We start from the raw sequence: 15501 nt of genomic DNA on the forward strand, positions 1-15501 counted from the left end.
TTGCAACGGGATCTTGATAAATTGGGCCAATGGGCCGATGAATGGCAGATGGAGTTTAATTTAGATAAATGTGAGGTGATGCATTTTGGTAGATCGAATCGGGCCAGGACCTACTCCGTTAATGGTAGGGCGTTGGGGAGAGTTATAGAACAAAGAGATCTAGGAGTACAGGTTCATAGCTCCTTGAAAGTGGAGTCACAGGTGGATAGGGTGGTGAAGAAGGCATTCAGCATGCTTGGTTTCATTGGTCAGAACATTGAATACAGGAGTTGGGATGTCTTGTTGAAGTTGTACAAGACATTAGTAAGGCCACACTTGGAATACTGTGTACAGTTCTGGTCACCCTATTATAGAAAGGATATTGTTAAACGAGAAAGAGTGCAGAAAAGATTTACTAGGATGCTACCGGGACTTGATGGTTTGACTTATAGGGAGAGGTTGGATAGACTGAGACTTTTTTCCCTGGAGAGTAGGAGGTTTAGGGGTGATCTTATAGAAGTCTATAAAATAATGAGGGGCATAGATAAGGTAGATAGTCAAAATCTTTTCCCAAAGGTAGGGGAGTCTATAACGAGTGGGCATAGATTTAAGGGGAGAGGGGAGAGATACAAAAGGGTCCAGAGGGGCAATTTTTTCACTCAAAGGGTGGTGAGTGTCTGGAACGAGCTGCCAGAGGCAGTAGTAGAGGCGGGTACAATTTTGTCTTTTAAAAAGCATTTGGACAGTTACATGGGTAAGATGGGTATAGAGGGATATGGGCCAAGTGCAGGCAATTGGGACGAGCTTAGTGGTATAAACTGGGCGACATGGACATGTTGGGCCGAAGGGCCTGTTTCCATGTTGTAAACTTCTATGATTCTATGATTCTATCCTTATCTAATGAAAATCTATTGATCTGAGTCTTGAAAATTTCAATTGACCCCCAGCATCCACAGCCTGTTGGGGGGAGAGAGTCCCAGATTTCCATGCCCCTTTGTGTGAAAAAGTGCTTCCTGATTTCACTCCCGAATGACCTTGCTCGAATTTTAAGATTTTGCTCCTATGTTGTGGCTTCCCTGTATCTACTCTATTGAATATATTATCATTTTTTACACTTCGGTTAGATCACCCCTAAAGCTTCTAAACCCAAGGGAATATAATCCAAGTTTATGCTCTTCTGCCCTCGTAATTTAACCCTGTAAATTCTGATGAATCTGTGCTGCACCCCTTCAAGGCCAATATATCCTTCCTGAGGTGCGGTGTCCAAAAACGTCCTATTCCCCATATCAATGTTTTAGAATCTCTGCCCCAGCAGCCACCCCTCGCAAAGCATTCCATATCTTTGGAGAGATTAGAGAAGCTGGGATTGTTCTCCTTAGAGCAGAGAAGGTTAAGGGACATTTAATCCAAGTGTTCAGAGGACACGGATTTAAGATAATTGGCAAAAGAACCAAAGGCAAGATGAGGAGAAATGTTTTTATGCAGTGGGTTGTTAATTATCTGGAATACACTGCCTGAAAGGGCGGTGGAAGCAGATTCAATGGTAACTTTCAACCGGGAATTGGATATATACTTGAAAAACAAAAATTTGCAGGACTGTGGAGAAAGAAAAAGGGAGTGAGATTAATTGGATAGCTCTTTCAAAGAGCATGATGGGCTGATTGGCCTCCTTCTGTGCTGTCAGATTCGATGATCTCAATGAAAAGTTTTTTCCAACTTTCCCCTCCCAGTTCACTGACAGTCCTGAGCCTATGCACCCCTGTTACTGCCTCACCGACCAGTGTAACTGTTCCTTGTCACTAATCCCCCACAGAACTTTGTAAATCGCTGAGATCTCCCAATAAGAAAAGCCCCAGTTCTTTCAGCTGTTCTTTATAGAGTGTTCAGCATGAATTCACAATCTTCATCTAAGCCTGGCCTGATCTCTCTCTCTCTTGCTCGCACTCTCTCGCTCTCTCTCTCTCTCTCACACACACATCTCATACTTGTCAGTTATTACCTGTGGTTGAATAGATGCCCAGTTTTGACTAATCAGATCACTGCCAGCTGGTGACTGGTTTGTACACTAACACATCATCTCCATTTACTTTGCCAGTATTTAATGTTCTCTGCAGTAATATCCTGGACTATGGAACAGATCCTGTTCTGATTTCTACACCAAGGATTATTTCCACTGGAACAGAAAAGGCTTGGGGGAAGATATAATATAATTTAAAAAATACTGTGACTAAGGAAAGAGCATCTCCCCCACAATTGGGAGATGCTCTTTCAGATGTGATGCGTCCATCCTCTGGAGAGAGACAGAGAAAACAGGCACAGATAAGATAGACACACAGGCACAGATGCTTCTGCTCTCTGGGGAGAAGAGGGACAGACACAAACAAAAAGAGTCAGACAGGTATAATTTTTAGTGATATTTAAAGGAGTCACATTTCACCCCTCTGCAATCAGAAGGGTTTCAGAAGCCAAGAATTTTCAGACAGGCTCGAAGGTTGAGAGAAAGTTGTAAAGAGATTTGAAGCATTCTTTGAAAGCTAGAAGGTGTTTAAAAGCAGAATTTGGAAGTCTTATGGTAGTCTTTAGCTGAGCAGAAGCAAAATCATGCAACATGTACTGCTACAGGTGATGAAGTTCAGTGAAATAGAACAGAATTCTAGCACTGACCAGGTTTTGCTAAAGCTAGAAAACAACGAAAGAAAGATGACAATGACCATGAGGTGGAGCCTGAGCATCACAGAGGAAGGTGGAACTGCCCAATGTCACAGCAGCCACCCTCCTACAAAAGGACAGGTTGTGTACCTTGTATCCCGAAAGGACAGTCATAACACTGGAAACTGAGCAGTGATGCATTGACTGTGGACTGTAAACTTAACCTTGCCAAATCTATAACTTGTACTGCTACAATGCTGAGATACTGTTGAACCTGTCGTGGTTTGGGTTCTCTGATCTCTTTGCTCTTACTGTAAAGCCTAACTTAACCGTATGATGGTATTAATTGTGTTTTTACAGCTGTTAAACAAGTTAGTGTTAGTTAATTATCCTTGTCTGGTTCAAACTTAGATGACTGATAAATTGGGAGTTAATGTCCATCCAGTGTTGTCCTGCTGTTTATTGATGTGGTTCAGTTAACTAAGAGTTTTTCTCTTTGAAATATTAATCCCCATCATTTTTAAAGCATGCTCACATTGCTCATAGCAATCACTCAGTTGTTCATACATTTGCATGTATGTGCTCAATATATCACCATGGAGACCACTGAGAGTCTCTCTCTAAACATATATATATATATATATAGTGTGTATGTATATATATATATATATATGTATAGTTTCTGTTGTGTGATATATTCATTAATATCCGAACAGGAGCCAAAGGAAGTGGGACCCTAACTGTTTACAGTCCCCTCCATCCTTCTGATACTTCAGTATAGACAATATAGGCTGGCTGTGCATTTCCCTTACATTTTTCTTAACACGTCCAGCGTTCACAATCGGGTGGATGTAATAAATCACGCCCCTCTCAGCATCAGAGATTCGACGTCGCACTAACATTCTCAATTCTAAATGGACAGATGTAGGATCATCTTTGTTGGGGGGAGGGTTTCTTGCTCAAGTCAAGTTTCAGAGAAGGGACCTGCCCTGTTTTTGGATGTCTTTATAAGTCTACTCCAGTATTCCTGGTACAACTTGCCCAAAATCATAAGAGTATAGCTGACGGAATTTTATACTTTGACTCGTCCGTATCCTTTCCAACCAGATTGTGACGTTGGCCATACTGGACTCGGATGGTTTTAGTATTTAATAGATCGACACGGATGCCTCCCTGTATTATTTGTTCTAATGATCTGCTCAAGATGTTTACTATCTGTTGTGGATATATAGTAGGTGTACCTGGTCTGAAGGCTATCGGTTGATTACATCTACTTGTTTGTCGGCTACTCTGGCCAGAGTTTTTAAGTCCATAATAGTCTCAATTTCATCCAGAGGCAGACCTATCTGGATATGTTTTGTAAATTTGTCTACCTGACTTTCTAAAGCCTTAACTGATGAGATATTCCAACCAGTCGCTATACCGAATCCTCCAATTTCTAACGAGCCTCATAGGGACCTTTTCCTTACCACTCTCTTCCTCCTCTGGATCATTATGTGGTTCCTTACAGATCAGGGCGCATCTTTTATATCGGTTCAATAGGTTGGCAGATTTCCAGTCCATGATCCAGGTTTGTTCTTTGATCCCGAATTCAAAGAATCCTTGGTCGAATTCTTGAAATTGATTGTTGCCCACTTCCTGTTGCCCAGTTCTCCTCGCACAGTACCTCGAAGTCTGTGCTTCCCTCCCTATTGCAGTATCTTGTCCTATGATTACATTTTGGCAGACCAGTCCAATTGGTACAGCGTATCAGTGCCCATTTTTGTAAATCAGTAACCAATGGGTTTTCCCCATATTATACATTGTGAATGATAATATCATGATACTCCTGGATCAGGAGTCCATTAGGGGGGCAGATTTTATATCTGGATTATCTCTTACCACTTCGACATGGTCCTTTTTATAAGGTTTTGTTTGGTCCACATAGAACCACTTACTTTGTCTTTTGGGGTCCTTAGTTCGAACCTTTAGCACTGTTGGACCCAATGGGGTCGATTTTGCAATGGTGGCGGGTTGGTGGCGGGGGCGGGGGGTGAAGGTGTCCGTGGCAAACCCACATAAACAAAACTTACCGTTTCCAACACGATCGCATGGTGATTGCTGATGATTGACGTCCTCTCCGGGTTGATTGACAGGCTGGCTGCCGTCAGGAGCTGCAGCGCGTGTGTGGGGGGCTGCGAGAAACAGAGAGAGAGAGAGAGAGAGAGACGTCATCCGGCGCTGGAATGGAAGATGGGGGCGAGAGGGGAAGATCGGGGGGGGGAAAGATCGGGGAAGATCGGGGGGGGGGAAGAGAGGGGAAGATGGTGGTGGAAGAGAGGGGAAGATCGGGGGGGGAAGAGAGGGGAAGATCGGGGGGGGGGGGAAGAGAGGGGAAGATCGGGGGGAGAAGAGAGGGGAAGATCGGGGGGGGAAGAGAGGGGAAGATCGGGGGGGGAAAGAGAGGGGAAGATCGGGGGGGGGAAGATCGGGGGGGGGAAGAGAGGGGAAGATCGGGGGGGGGAGGGGAAGATCGGGGGGGAGAGGGGAAGATCGGGGAGAGGGGGAGATCGGAGAGGGAGACATCGGAGCAGGTTGGAAAGGTAGGTTGATTTTGTGTTTTAACTTCCTTCTGTGGTTTTTGATGTACTTTATTTTGTTTCTTTTTCCCTGATCCTGCACCAGGCATGAATCAGGAGCGGTGGGCAAGCCGCCCAGGAAAGTTAAAAAATCATTACAATCATTTAATCTGTCACAGGTAATGTGCCTTAAGTACCTCAATGAGGTACATTTTGCTCTTTAACGACCATCCCGCCGGCTTTAATTGCTGGCGGAACTTCTGGTTTCGGGTCGCTCACGCGCACACAGGTGCGTCCTTGGGAAACTCAGAAGTTGGTGGGTTGGAGCCGGCTTCCGAACCTGAACGGGATTTCTGCGATTTTCGGAGCCCCCCGTCCCCCAACGCACCCGCAGTTTCCCCCTAAAATTGAGCTAATATCTCTATTACTGTGAACGGTCTTCTCCACTTGGGATACAGTGAGTGGGATGGATTACTGAACCATTTTAACATAACGTCTCACCAACTAGGTACAACTGCTCCATCTGTGTAAGTTCCTGGTTTCTTTTTACTGTATCAGTAAACCTTCCCAATTGGTGGGCAGTCCACTCGTTAATTTACCTGATGACCTTCTTTAGATTAATCTTCAGTTTGATCAACTGCTCGTTTCAGAGAGTCCCGACAACCCCTCGTACATGAGGTGGGAGTCACGTACTTCACCTTGTCTTTAGGGACTCAATCCCCTGGCGGAGGAAGGAGTTGATCTTCTGGCCACCCAGGCTAATGGCCACTTCACATTCCAATTGTTGCTACACGTTTTCTGACAATTATTTTTGAAGTGCAATTTGCTCTTTCCACTGTCCCGGGTGACTGGAGACAGTATGAAATGTGAAGCTGTTGTCTTTATGCCCAACAGATTCATGCATTCACGCACGGCCTCTGCAGTAAAATGGGGACCTTGGTCAGTCAATTTCCTTTGGCGAATCCCACTGAGTGCTAACTTGTCCTTTCAGAGCTCCAGCACTTGGGATAGCTTCCACCCATTTTGAAAAGGGGTCCACTACAGTTAAAATATATTTGTTTCATCTTGCGGTTGTGGTTAAAGGCTCTATTCAATCAATCATGATCCCTCTTTTAGTAGGGTCACCGGGGTGGGGGCTTTGTTTTGTCGTGGTTGGGTTTATGTGGGTGCATGTGTGACGTTGGTTATAACGTATTGTTACATCCTTCGTCATTTCTGGTCAGCCGTGGCTCAGTTGGGAGCACTCTCACCTCAGAGTCAGAAGGGTGTGGGTTCAAGTCCCACTCCCGAGACTTGAGCACAAAATCTAGGCTCACGCTTCAGGGGGTACTGAGGGAGTGCTACACTGTCAGAGGTGCTGCTCTTTGGATGAGACATTGAACCGAGGCCCTGTCTGCTCTTTCAGGTGGAGGTAAGAGATCCCAAGGCATTATTGAAGAAGAGCAGGGGAGTCCTGGCCAATATTTATCCCTCACCCAATACCTAAAACAGTTATCTGGTCATTATCACACTGCTGTTTTTGGGACCTTGCTGTGCGCAAATTGGCTGCCACGTTTTCTACATTACAACAGTGACTACACTTCAAAAGCACTTTATTGGTTGTGAAGTGCTTTGGGACGTCCTGAGGTTGTGAAAGGCGCTATATAAAATGCAAGTTTTTCTTTTAACAGCCAAAGTCTTTTACCCACTGTGTGGTTTTCATTATTGTGTCCAGCTGTTGAGACACTGTGTGCCATGTACAGTAATATGGCCCAACTCATTAAGCCTCCTTTCAGTACTGGAGAATGGGCTGTATGGAGCACAATTTCTTCTGCTGTCAACTTATTTAAATGTGGATGAAATTTTGGGTGGATTTGTGGTTGTGGTTCCCTCCAGAAACCCATTCAGTGATCAGATTTCGGTATTTTATGCCTGCAATTATTGAATATGTGGTATCTCTTGTTCTGTTGTCATTTTCTCCCCCTTTTGCTCATGTCACAGCAGATACTGGTATTGGGGAAGGTGCTTCCTAAATCTGCCTCCCTTGGGCACGGTGATGTACTAACAGATCCAGTCAATCGTTCCTGGATTTATCAGACCCTGGAGTGTGGAAGTGTCCCTTTTAATACTAATAGCAATCAGGGCATTATTTCCGAAGCAAAAAATGTATTGAAACAAGTTGGCATAATGGACTGGCTTCCCATCAGAGGAAGTGAAATCATTAATAACCCAGTTTCTCCCTGTTTGGTTTAACGAATTGCACAAAAAAGGAAGAGTCAATAAACAGGAGACACCACAATGGGGGCACCAGGCAGGGGATTAAAGGGCTTCAAGAGCAGCGGCTACGGCTGCACCTTCACCATATTGGACAGAATGGGCCCTAACACCATGAGGAGGGAGGGACAGATACTATACTTACACCCGAATACTGTACTCCTCCAGAGTAAAATGGTGTACCATCGGTATATACAAAAAGAAGGGCTTTGGGCGCCTTCCTTCCATGGTATAAAGGGTACAGAGGCCGGTGGGGAAGAGATGTCACACCGGTGGCATCTCTAATAGCACAGCCAGACTTGACTGACCGCAGTTGGTTTGGTTGGAACACTATGGATGTCCGGATCCTGGAGCGATTGAGCCCAGTTTGATGCTCAACCTTCTTGTAGGCGTTGGACAATTAACAGACAAAGTGGGCCGGTGTGAAGAGTGTAGATCAGTTCTGTTAAACCCTGTAATAGGCGCAAAATAGTGGACAGCCCAGGTTGTGGCTCGGACGCGAAGCTCACGTAGCAGAAAACGGTGGTTCTGCTGATGTCAGGACATGGCTAGGATAAGCAACGGCCCAACGGAGTCCTTGTACCCTCTGGAATAAGGCAGTGGATATCGCAGAAGAGGAGCACGAGACTTCTGAACGAAATGGGCATGTGGGATCTGTGGAATCCAGGCAGAGTCAGTGCCTCTTTAAGAAAGAAGGTGTCTTGTCTGGCTGCAGTCCATTCTCACCGTTGATCCTTTTCTTTAGAAGAAAATACAATGGTTTTGTGATATCCGCAAATTTAGGTATGAACCATCGGAGAGAATCCGAAAAGCCCTCAAAATGCCCCGAGTATTTTTTTAGGTCATGGGGTGGGGGTAACCTTAATATATCATTCACTCGGTCTGGGACCGGGCATCCAACCTGTGCGGAAACATTGTGGGCGGGAATAGGTGCTGAATGGGTTAAAAATGGCTCTTTGACAGGTTGAGTTTTAGCCCAGCTTGTGACGGTGCTGTGAATAAGTGTGGTAACACTTGGAGATGTTGCGCTGGCATCTCTGTACAAGCAAGTCGTCAACATAAAACAGAACTTGAGGCTCTAACTGTAAGGGTTCGAAAGTCGATTCTGTAAATTAGTGAAACTAATTAGTCAAGTTGTTTATATACACTTAACATTTTTTGAGGCGGTAACAAGGAGGGTCGCTGAGGATAGTGCATTTGATGTAGTCTACGTGGATTTTAGCGAGGCTTTTGACAAGGTCCCACATGGCAGACTGGTCAAAAAAGTACAAGCCCATGGGATCCAAGGGAAAGTGGCAAGTTGGATCCAAAATTGGCAGGAAACAAAAGGTAACAGTCGAAGGGTGTTTTTGCGACTGGAAGGCTGTTTCCAGTTGGGTTCCGCAGGGCTCAGTACTCGGTCCCTTGCTTTTTGTGGTGTATATTAATGATTTGGACTTAAATGTAGGGGGCATGATTAAGAAGTTTGCAGATGATACAAAAATTGGCCATTTGGTTGATAGTGAGGAGGAAAACTGTGGACTGCAGGAAGATTTCAATGGACTGGTCAGGTGGGAAGAAATTCAATCCGGAGAAGTGTGAGGTAATGTATTTGGGGAGGGCAAACAAGGCAAGGGAATACTCAATAAATGGGAGGATACTGAGAGGTGTAGAGGAAGTGAGGGACCTTGGAGTGCATGTCCACAGATCGCTGAAGGTAGCAGGACAGGTAGATAAGGTGGTTAAGAAGGCATATGGAATACTTTCCTTTATTAGCCGAGGCATAGAATATAAGAGCAGGGAGGTTGTGTTAAAACTGTATAAAATACTAGTTAGGCCACAGCTTGAGTACTGCGTACAGTTCTGGTCACCACATTACAGGAAAGATGTAATTGCACCAGAGAAGGTGCAGAGGCGATTTACAAGGATGTTGCCAAGACTGGAGAATTTTAGCTGCGAGGAAAGATTGGATAGGTTGGGGTCGTTTTCTTTGGAACAGAGGAGGCTGAGGGGAGATTTAAGGAGGTGTATAAAATTATGAGCGGCCTGGATAGAGTGGATAGGAAGGACCTATTTCCCTTAGCAGAGGTCAATAACCGGGGGCACAGATTTAAAGTAATTGGTAGAAGGATTAGAGGGGAGCTGAGGGAAATCTTTTTCACCCAGAGGGTGGTCGGGGTCTGGAACTCACTGCCTGAACAGGTGGTAGAGGCAGAAACCCTCAACTCATTTAAAAAGTACCTGGATGTGCACCTGAAGTGCTGTGACCTTCAAGGCTGCAGACCAAGTGCTGGAAAGTGGGATTAGGCTGGGTGGCTCATTTTCGGCCGGCACGGACAAGATGGGCTGAATGACCTCCTTCTGTGCCATAAATTTTCTCTGATTCTATGAACATAAGCCCTGAAACTTAAAACTAATAGTAATAAATGTAAGCATAATTTCTTTACACTGAGAACTGTAACTAGCAAGATTTTTACTTGGTAAATATTGAAGCAGAGTTGAAGATCTGATCTTAGATTCTCAATGACTGGAAGGAACAGGAGAACCATGCTGCCCCCTGCTTTTCCAATGGTTTTACGGTGGTTTAATGCACACTGTGGATTTGTGAAAACTGCTGCAATCAGCTTAATATAAAATAAATTTCCACAAAGATCATGATGCAATTAAAATGTCAAAAGTACGATTTGCCCAATCAAGTGCATATGAATTCTGCCAAGTAAACTTCAGCTTAATTGGATCTAGGTTAATCCTCTTTAATTTTAACTAAACGGACAATTTTTAAACAGTTAAGACACACAAGTTTTTTTTTTATTACCCAATTACTAGTTTCACAGAGATGTTTAACTGAGTATATTACTTATTTACTGGTATCGTTGCTATCTTAAGTGACCACAGCACATTGTATAACTGTATAAGTTCTCAAAATTGAAGTTTTATAAAAAAAACACCTAAATTGCATCAAGAAATGCAAACCTGATAAAATATACAGGAACCATTAGTTGATTCGCTACATTATCACTGTCGCTCCCCATCATGTTTCTGTAAGCCTGTGTAGCGCAATTCTGTTGATGTAAATACTTTCAATTTTTCCTCGTGCATCTCAGTAAAATGAAAGGTAGTATTTTCTTGGATCTGACTTTGAGGATAGAAGATTGAGGGATGATCTACTTGAGGTGTTTAAGATGATTTAAGGATTTGATAGGGTGGATAGAGAGAAACTATTTCCTCTGATGGGAGAGTTCAGTATCGGGGGGGACATAACCTTAAAATTAGTGCTAGGCCGTTCAGGGGTGATGTCAGAAATCACTTCTTCACACACAGGTTAATTGAAATCTGGAACTCTCTCCCCCAAAAAACTGCTGAGTCTGGGGGTCAATTGAAAATGTCAAAACTGAGATTGATCGATTTTTGTTCAGCGAGGGTATTAAGGGTTACGGAACCAAGGCGGGTAGATGGAGTTCAGATACAGATCAGCCATGATCCAATTGAATGGCGGAACAGGCTCGAGGGGCTGAATGGCCTCCTCCTGTTCCTAAGTGCAATTTAACCAGTTTTTATTTTCTCCTTCCAACTTATCATTATTCAAATTTGTTTTTACTAACTGTTACTCCAATTCTACCTTTTCCTGTGTAAGATCATTTGTCCTTTTTTTTCACTCCCAGATTTCATTTTGTAACCTCTGTTGCTCTCCACCACACACAGCCTCACACTGATTATTTTCTTCTTGTAACACAATTGCTTGTGTTTTTGTTTCTTTCACCGACGTCCTCCTTTATGTTCAATAAAAAAATGAATTCTGAGTTTTCCGTCTCCTTTCTTGGATCTAATAAATCTCCCAGACCTTGTTATTTCTCTAGAGTTCACTTATTTCTTGCCCATGGGACATCTTGTCCCATTGTTTTTTCCATTCGTTCCTTTAAACTTTTACTGTAAGCACCCCGAAGGGTTAAGTATTGTTCAGTGTAATCGACCATTCTGCCAATTGTTATATTAATGCCACCCAGGTATTATAGAGCCAAGTGTTTAATCCGTGTTGACGATTGTTATATTTATTTGTCCAATTTGCAAGACCAGCTGTCAATCCATGTGGATGTTTGTTTATTTACTGCTTTATAACAGGGACCTGGATTCCGTCTCTGCATTTCTCAGTTAACTTTTTCAGAGGTTCACTGCCCAATCTGACTATTGCCAGGAAATTATCAATATGTTCTGACATCCTTAAAGTTATGAGGATGTCCATAATCCTTTATTAATCTTCCATGGCCAACTCACTGAGACTAAACTAAACTTAAACTCATCAGCTATATCAAATTTTATCTGACGTTAATAATTCAGCTTCTCTTTCTTTCTTCGAACTCGAGTTCTTTTGTCAATTATTTTGGTTTCCCATTACCCACAACCGATCCAGTCTCCCTTCTGGATGAACTTGTACCCATCGTTCACTGGAGGGCTTGTCCTGGAAGTGTCGCTATTTTCAAAGTCCATGGGCTGCTTTTAACCAGTCCCAATGGCCCAGATTTTGCTGTCAAAATAATGGCGAGGCTAATGGAGCTCGTCATTAATTATGCTCAAATGGTCCAGCAACCAGCCATATAAATACCGTGGCCACAAGAGCAGGTCAGAGGCTGGGTATTCTGCGGCGAGTGACTCACCTCCTGACTCCCCAAAGCCTTTCCACCATCCACAAGGCACAAGTCAGGAGTGTGATGGAATACTCTCCACTTCCCTGGATGAGTGCAGCTCCAACAATACTCAAGAAGCTCAACACCATCCAGGACAAAGCTGCCCGTTTGATTGGCACCCCATCCACCACCCTAAACATTCACTCCCTTCACCACCGGCGCACAGTGGCTGCAGTGTGTACCATCCACAGGATGCACTGCAGCAACTCGCCAAGGCTTCTTCGACAGCACCTCCCAAACCCAGGACGAGAGCAGCAGGTACATGGGAACAACGCCACCTGCACATTCCCCTCCAAGTAACACACCATCCCGACTTGGAAATATATCGCCGTTCCTTCATCGTCGCTGGGTCAAAATCCTGGAACTCCCTTCCGAACAGCACTGCGGGAGAACCTTCACCACACGGACTGCATTAGTTCAAGAAGGCGGCTCATCACCACCTTCTCAAGGGCAATTGGGGATGGGCAATAAATACCGGCCTCGCCCGCGACGCCCACATCTAATGAACGAATAAAAAAAAACTTCAGGCGAGGGGCGGTTGCGGATATCCGAAAGTTGCTGTCCGAGCTGTGCTGCTCCGCTGTTAGCTTCGCAAAAACGGCATCTCGCCATCTGCTTGACCATTGAAATGCATCGAATGGCTGCGCGGTAGATCGGAACTAAACTTGCCGCAGAAAGTTAAGTCGTGTTCATTCCAGTCTAACTGCCCTTTTAACGATGTGGTAAATGTTAATTACTACCAATCAACCTCTCTGGCTCTGGAAATTAACTATTGTAAGTGTGGGGTCTCATTCCTTCAGGTTTCAATTGTTGGAGATTTTAAAAATGTAATTTAAAAAAAAATACTTTACCCTTCTGTCTCTTTTTCTCTCTCAATCCAGTCTCTATTTCCCTCTATTTCTTTTTCCGGACCCGATTTGACGTTGAATTCACCCACTCTAATTTACACTTCCTTCTCAGTCCTTGCATTGTTTATTTCACAATCCTTCAATCTGATTAAGGAGCTGCCCAGTTACTCGACCCCTTCACTCAAGTCCCAGATGCCCTGTTTCCCTCGCTGTGCCATTACCAGCTCGCACTTTCAGTAACTTGCCACGCAAAAAAATTAAAAACCTACATGTTAAATAAAACCTAACTAATGGCAGATGCCCTGCTCCAGCAAATTATGGCCCAAAGTCTTTTTATCTCTTTAACCATCCTTCAGGTCCTTGTGCTTATTATTTTTCAGTCGTTCACTATTTTTTCTCATTGGAGCCATTATAGACATATCGGGGGTGATTTTAACCCCCAAGAACGGGTGGGTTGGGAGCAGGTGGGAGTTGAAAATAATTGGGTTTTTTGGGTCACAACTGCAAAATTTTCGGATTTTGCATTCCCAGTGGGAAGCCTGTATTTTACACGCCGACATTAAACCGGGAAATAAAGCCGGGTTGCGGTTGCGACCCAAAAAACAACTCCCACCCGCCCCCAACCCACCTGTTCATGGAGGTTAAAATAACCCCCATCCTTCCTGTGCAAGCTTGTTCATTTTTCAATTGACATGGGTGTTTAACCCTTTCCGTGTAGTTCAGTTTTTTTCAGAAACTTAATTTTAGTTAGCACAGCACAATGATTCATAATAATCATGCATTTATAATGACATAGAACAGTCTCACCTCCCAACACCCTGCCGACCATTACTAATGGCGATCGATCTTCTGGAAGTTAAATTCTTGGTGTGGTAAGTTAGCCATTTCTCTATCCAAATACTAAAGTCTGTTCCTCAATCTCATACTCTAAAGTAACCTCTATTCCCCTCGGATATGTCTTCCCGTATCTCCTTCCCCTTTCTCACCACCACCCCCCATTCACCTACTGCAATATTTCTTCCCTTTCTATCCCTTAGCCTTGCGAGATACGAGAATCCCAGAGCTTAGGGCCTAGGCAGCTGAAGGCCCGACCGCTAATGGTGGAGCGATTAAAATCGGGGATGTGCAAGAAGCCAGAATTGGAGGAGCGCAGAAATCTCGGAGGGATGTCGGACTGGAGGAGGTTACAGAGATGGGGGAGGGTGGGGTCAAGGCCGTGGAGGGATTTGGATCAAGGATGAGAATTTTAAAATCGAGGCGTTGTTGGACCGGGAGCCAGTGTAGGTCACTACATATTGTACATTCTGAATCATAATACCATGATATTCATGGGGCAGGACTCCTGTTGGAGGGCCAGGTTTTATTACTACAAGGGCATGGGTGATATTTCTAGATTGTGCTTGGTTAGATTCCTTTAGCACAATTCCTGCTGCACATAGTAGGATGGGACCTCCACTGTCCAGTTGTTCCTGTAGGTACAGAGGAAAACGTAGAGGTTTAGTATCATGTTCCTTTATAAGATTTTGTCTGGTCAACATGTACCCATTTATCCTCTGGGCATTGTTTCCTATCCTTGGTCTGTACTTTCACTACAAATGGCTCTCTCCACTTGAAATGTTCCATATATGTAATTTCTTGATATCTCTTTGTTGTATCTGTATCCCTGCCCAATCGACAGGTCACCCATTCCTTATTTCCAAATTAATTGCACACTCAGTTCGATAAATACTCCTCCAGAGAGTCCAACAACCCTTCATTAATGAGCTGTTCTGGGAGTCTCAGTGCATCGGGACTGAATCTGGTGGAAGAACATAAGAAATAGGAGCAGGAGTAGGCCATGTGGCTCCTCGAGCCTGCTCCGCCATTCAATAAGATCATGGCGGATCTTCGACCTCAACTCCACTTTCCCGCCCTATCCCCACATCACTTCATTCCCTCAGTGTCCAAAAATCTATCGATCTCAGTTTTGAATATACTCAACGACTAAGCGTCCACAGCCCTCTGGGGTAGAGAATTCCAAAGATTCACAACCATCAGTGAAGATATTTTTCCTCATCTCGGTCCGAAATGGCCGACCCCTTATCTTGAGACTTTGACCCCTTGTTCTAGACTTGCCAGCCGGGGAAACAGCCTCTCAGCATCTACCCTGTCAAGCTCTCTAAGAATTTTATACATATCAATGAGATCGTTCTTCTAACCTCCAGAGAGTATCGGTCCATCCTACTCAATCTAGGACAACCTCTCACCCCAGGAATCAATCCAGTGAACCTTCGTTGAACCCCCTCTAAGTCAAGTACATCCTCCCAAAACTGTACACAGTACTCTCGGTGTGTTCTCACCAGAGCCTGATATAATTGCAGCAAGACCTCCTTACCCTTATTGTCCAACCCCTTTGCAATAAAGGCTAACATATTATTTGCCTTCCTAATTGCTTGCTATGCCTGCATGTTAACTTTCTGTGATTCGTGTACAAGGACACCCAAATCACCCTGTGGATCTTACACCCATGAGACCTAAAGGCAATTTCTGGTCCCAGTCCCTTCCATTTAGGGA

Source organism: Heptranchias perlo, unplaced genomic scaffold (genome assembly GCF_035084215.1).
Source record: "Heptranchias perlo isolate sHepPer1 unplaced genomic scaffold, sHepPer1.hap1 HAP1_SCAFFOLD_252, whole genome shotgun sequence".
Taxonomy (NCBI): domain Eukaryota; kingdom Metazoa; phylum Chordata; class Chondrichthyes; order Hexanchiformes; family Hexanchidae; genus Heptranchias; species Heptranchias perlo.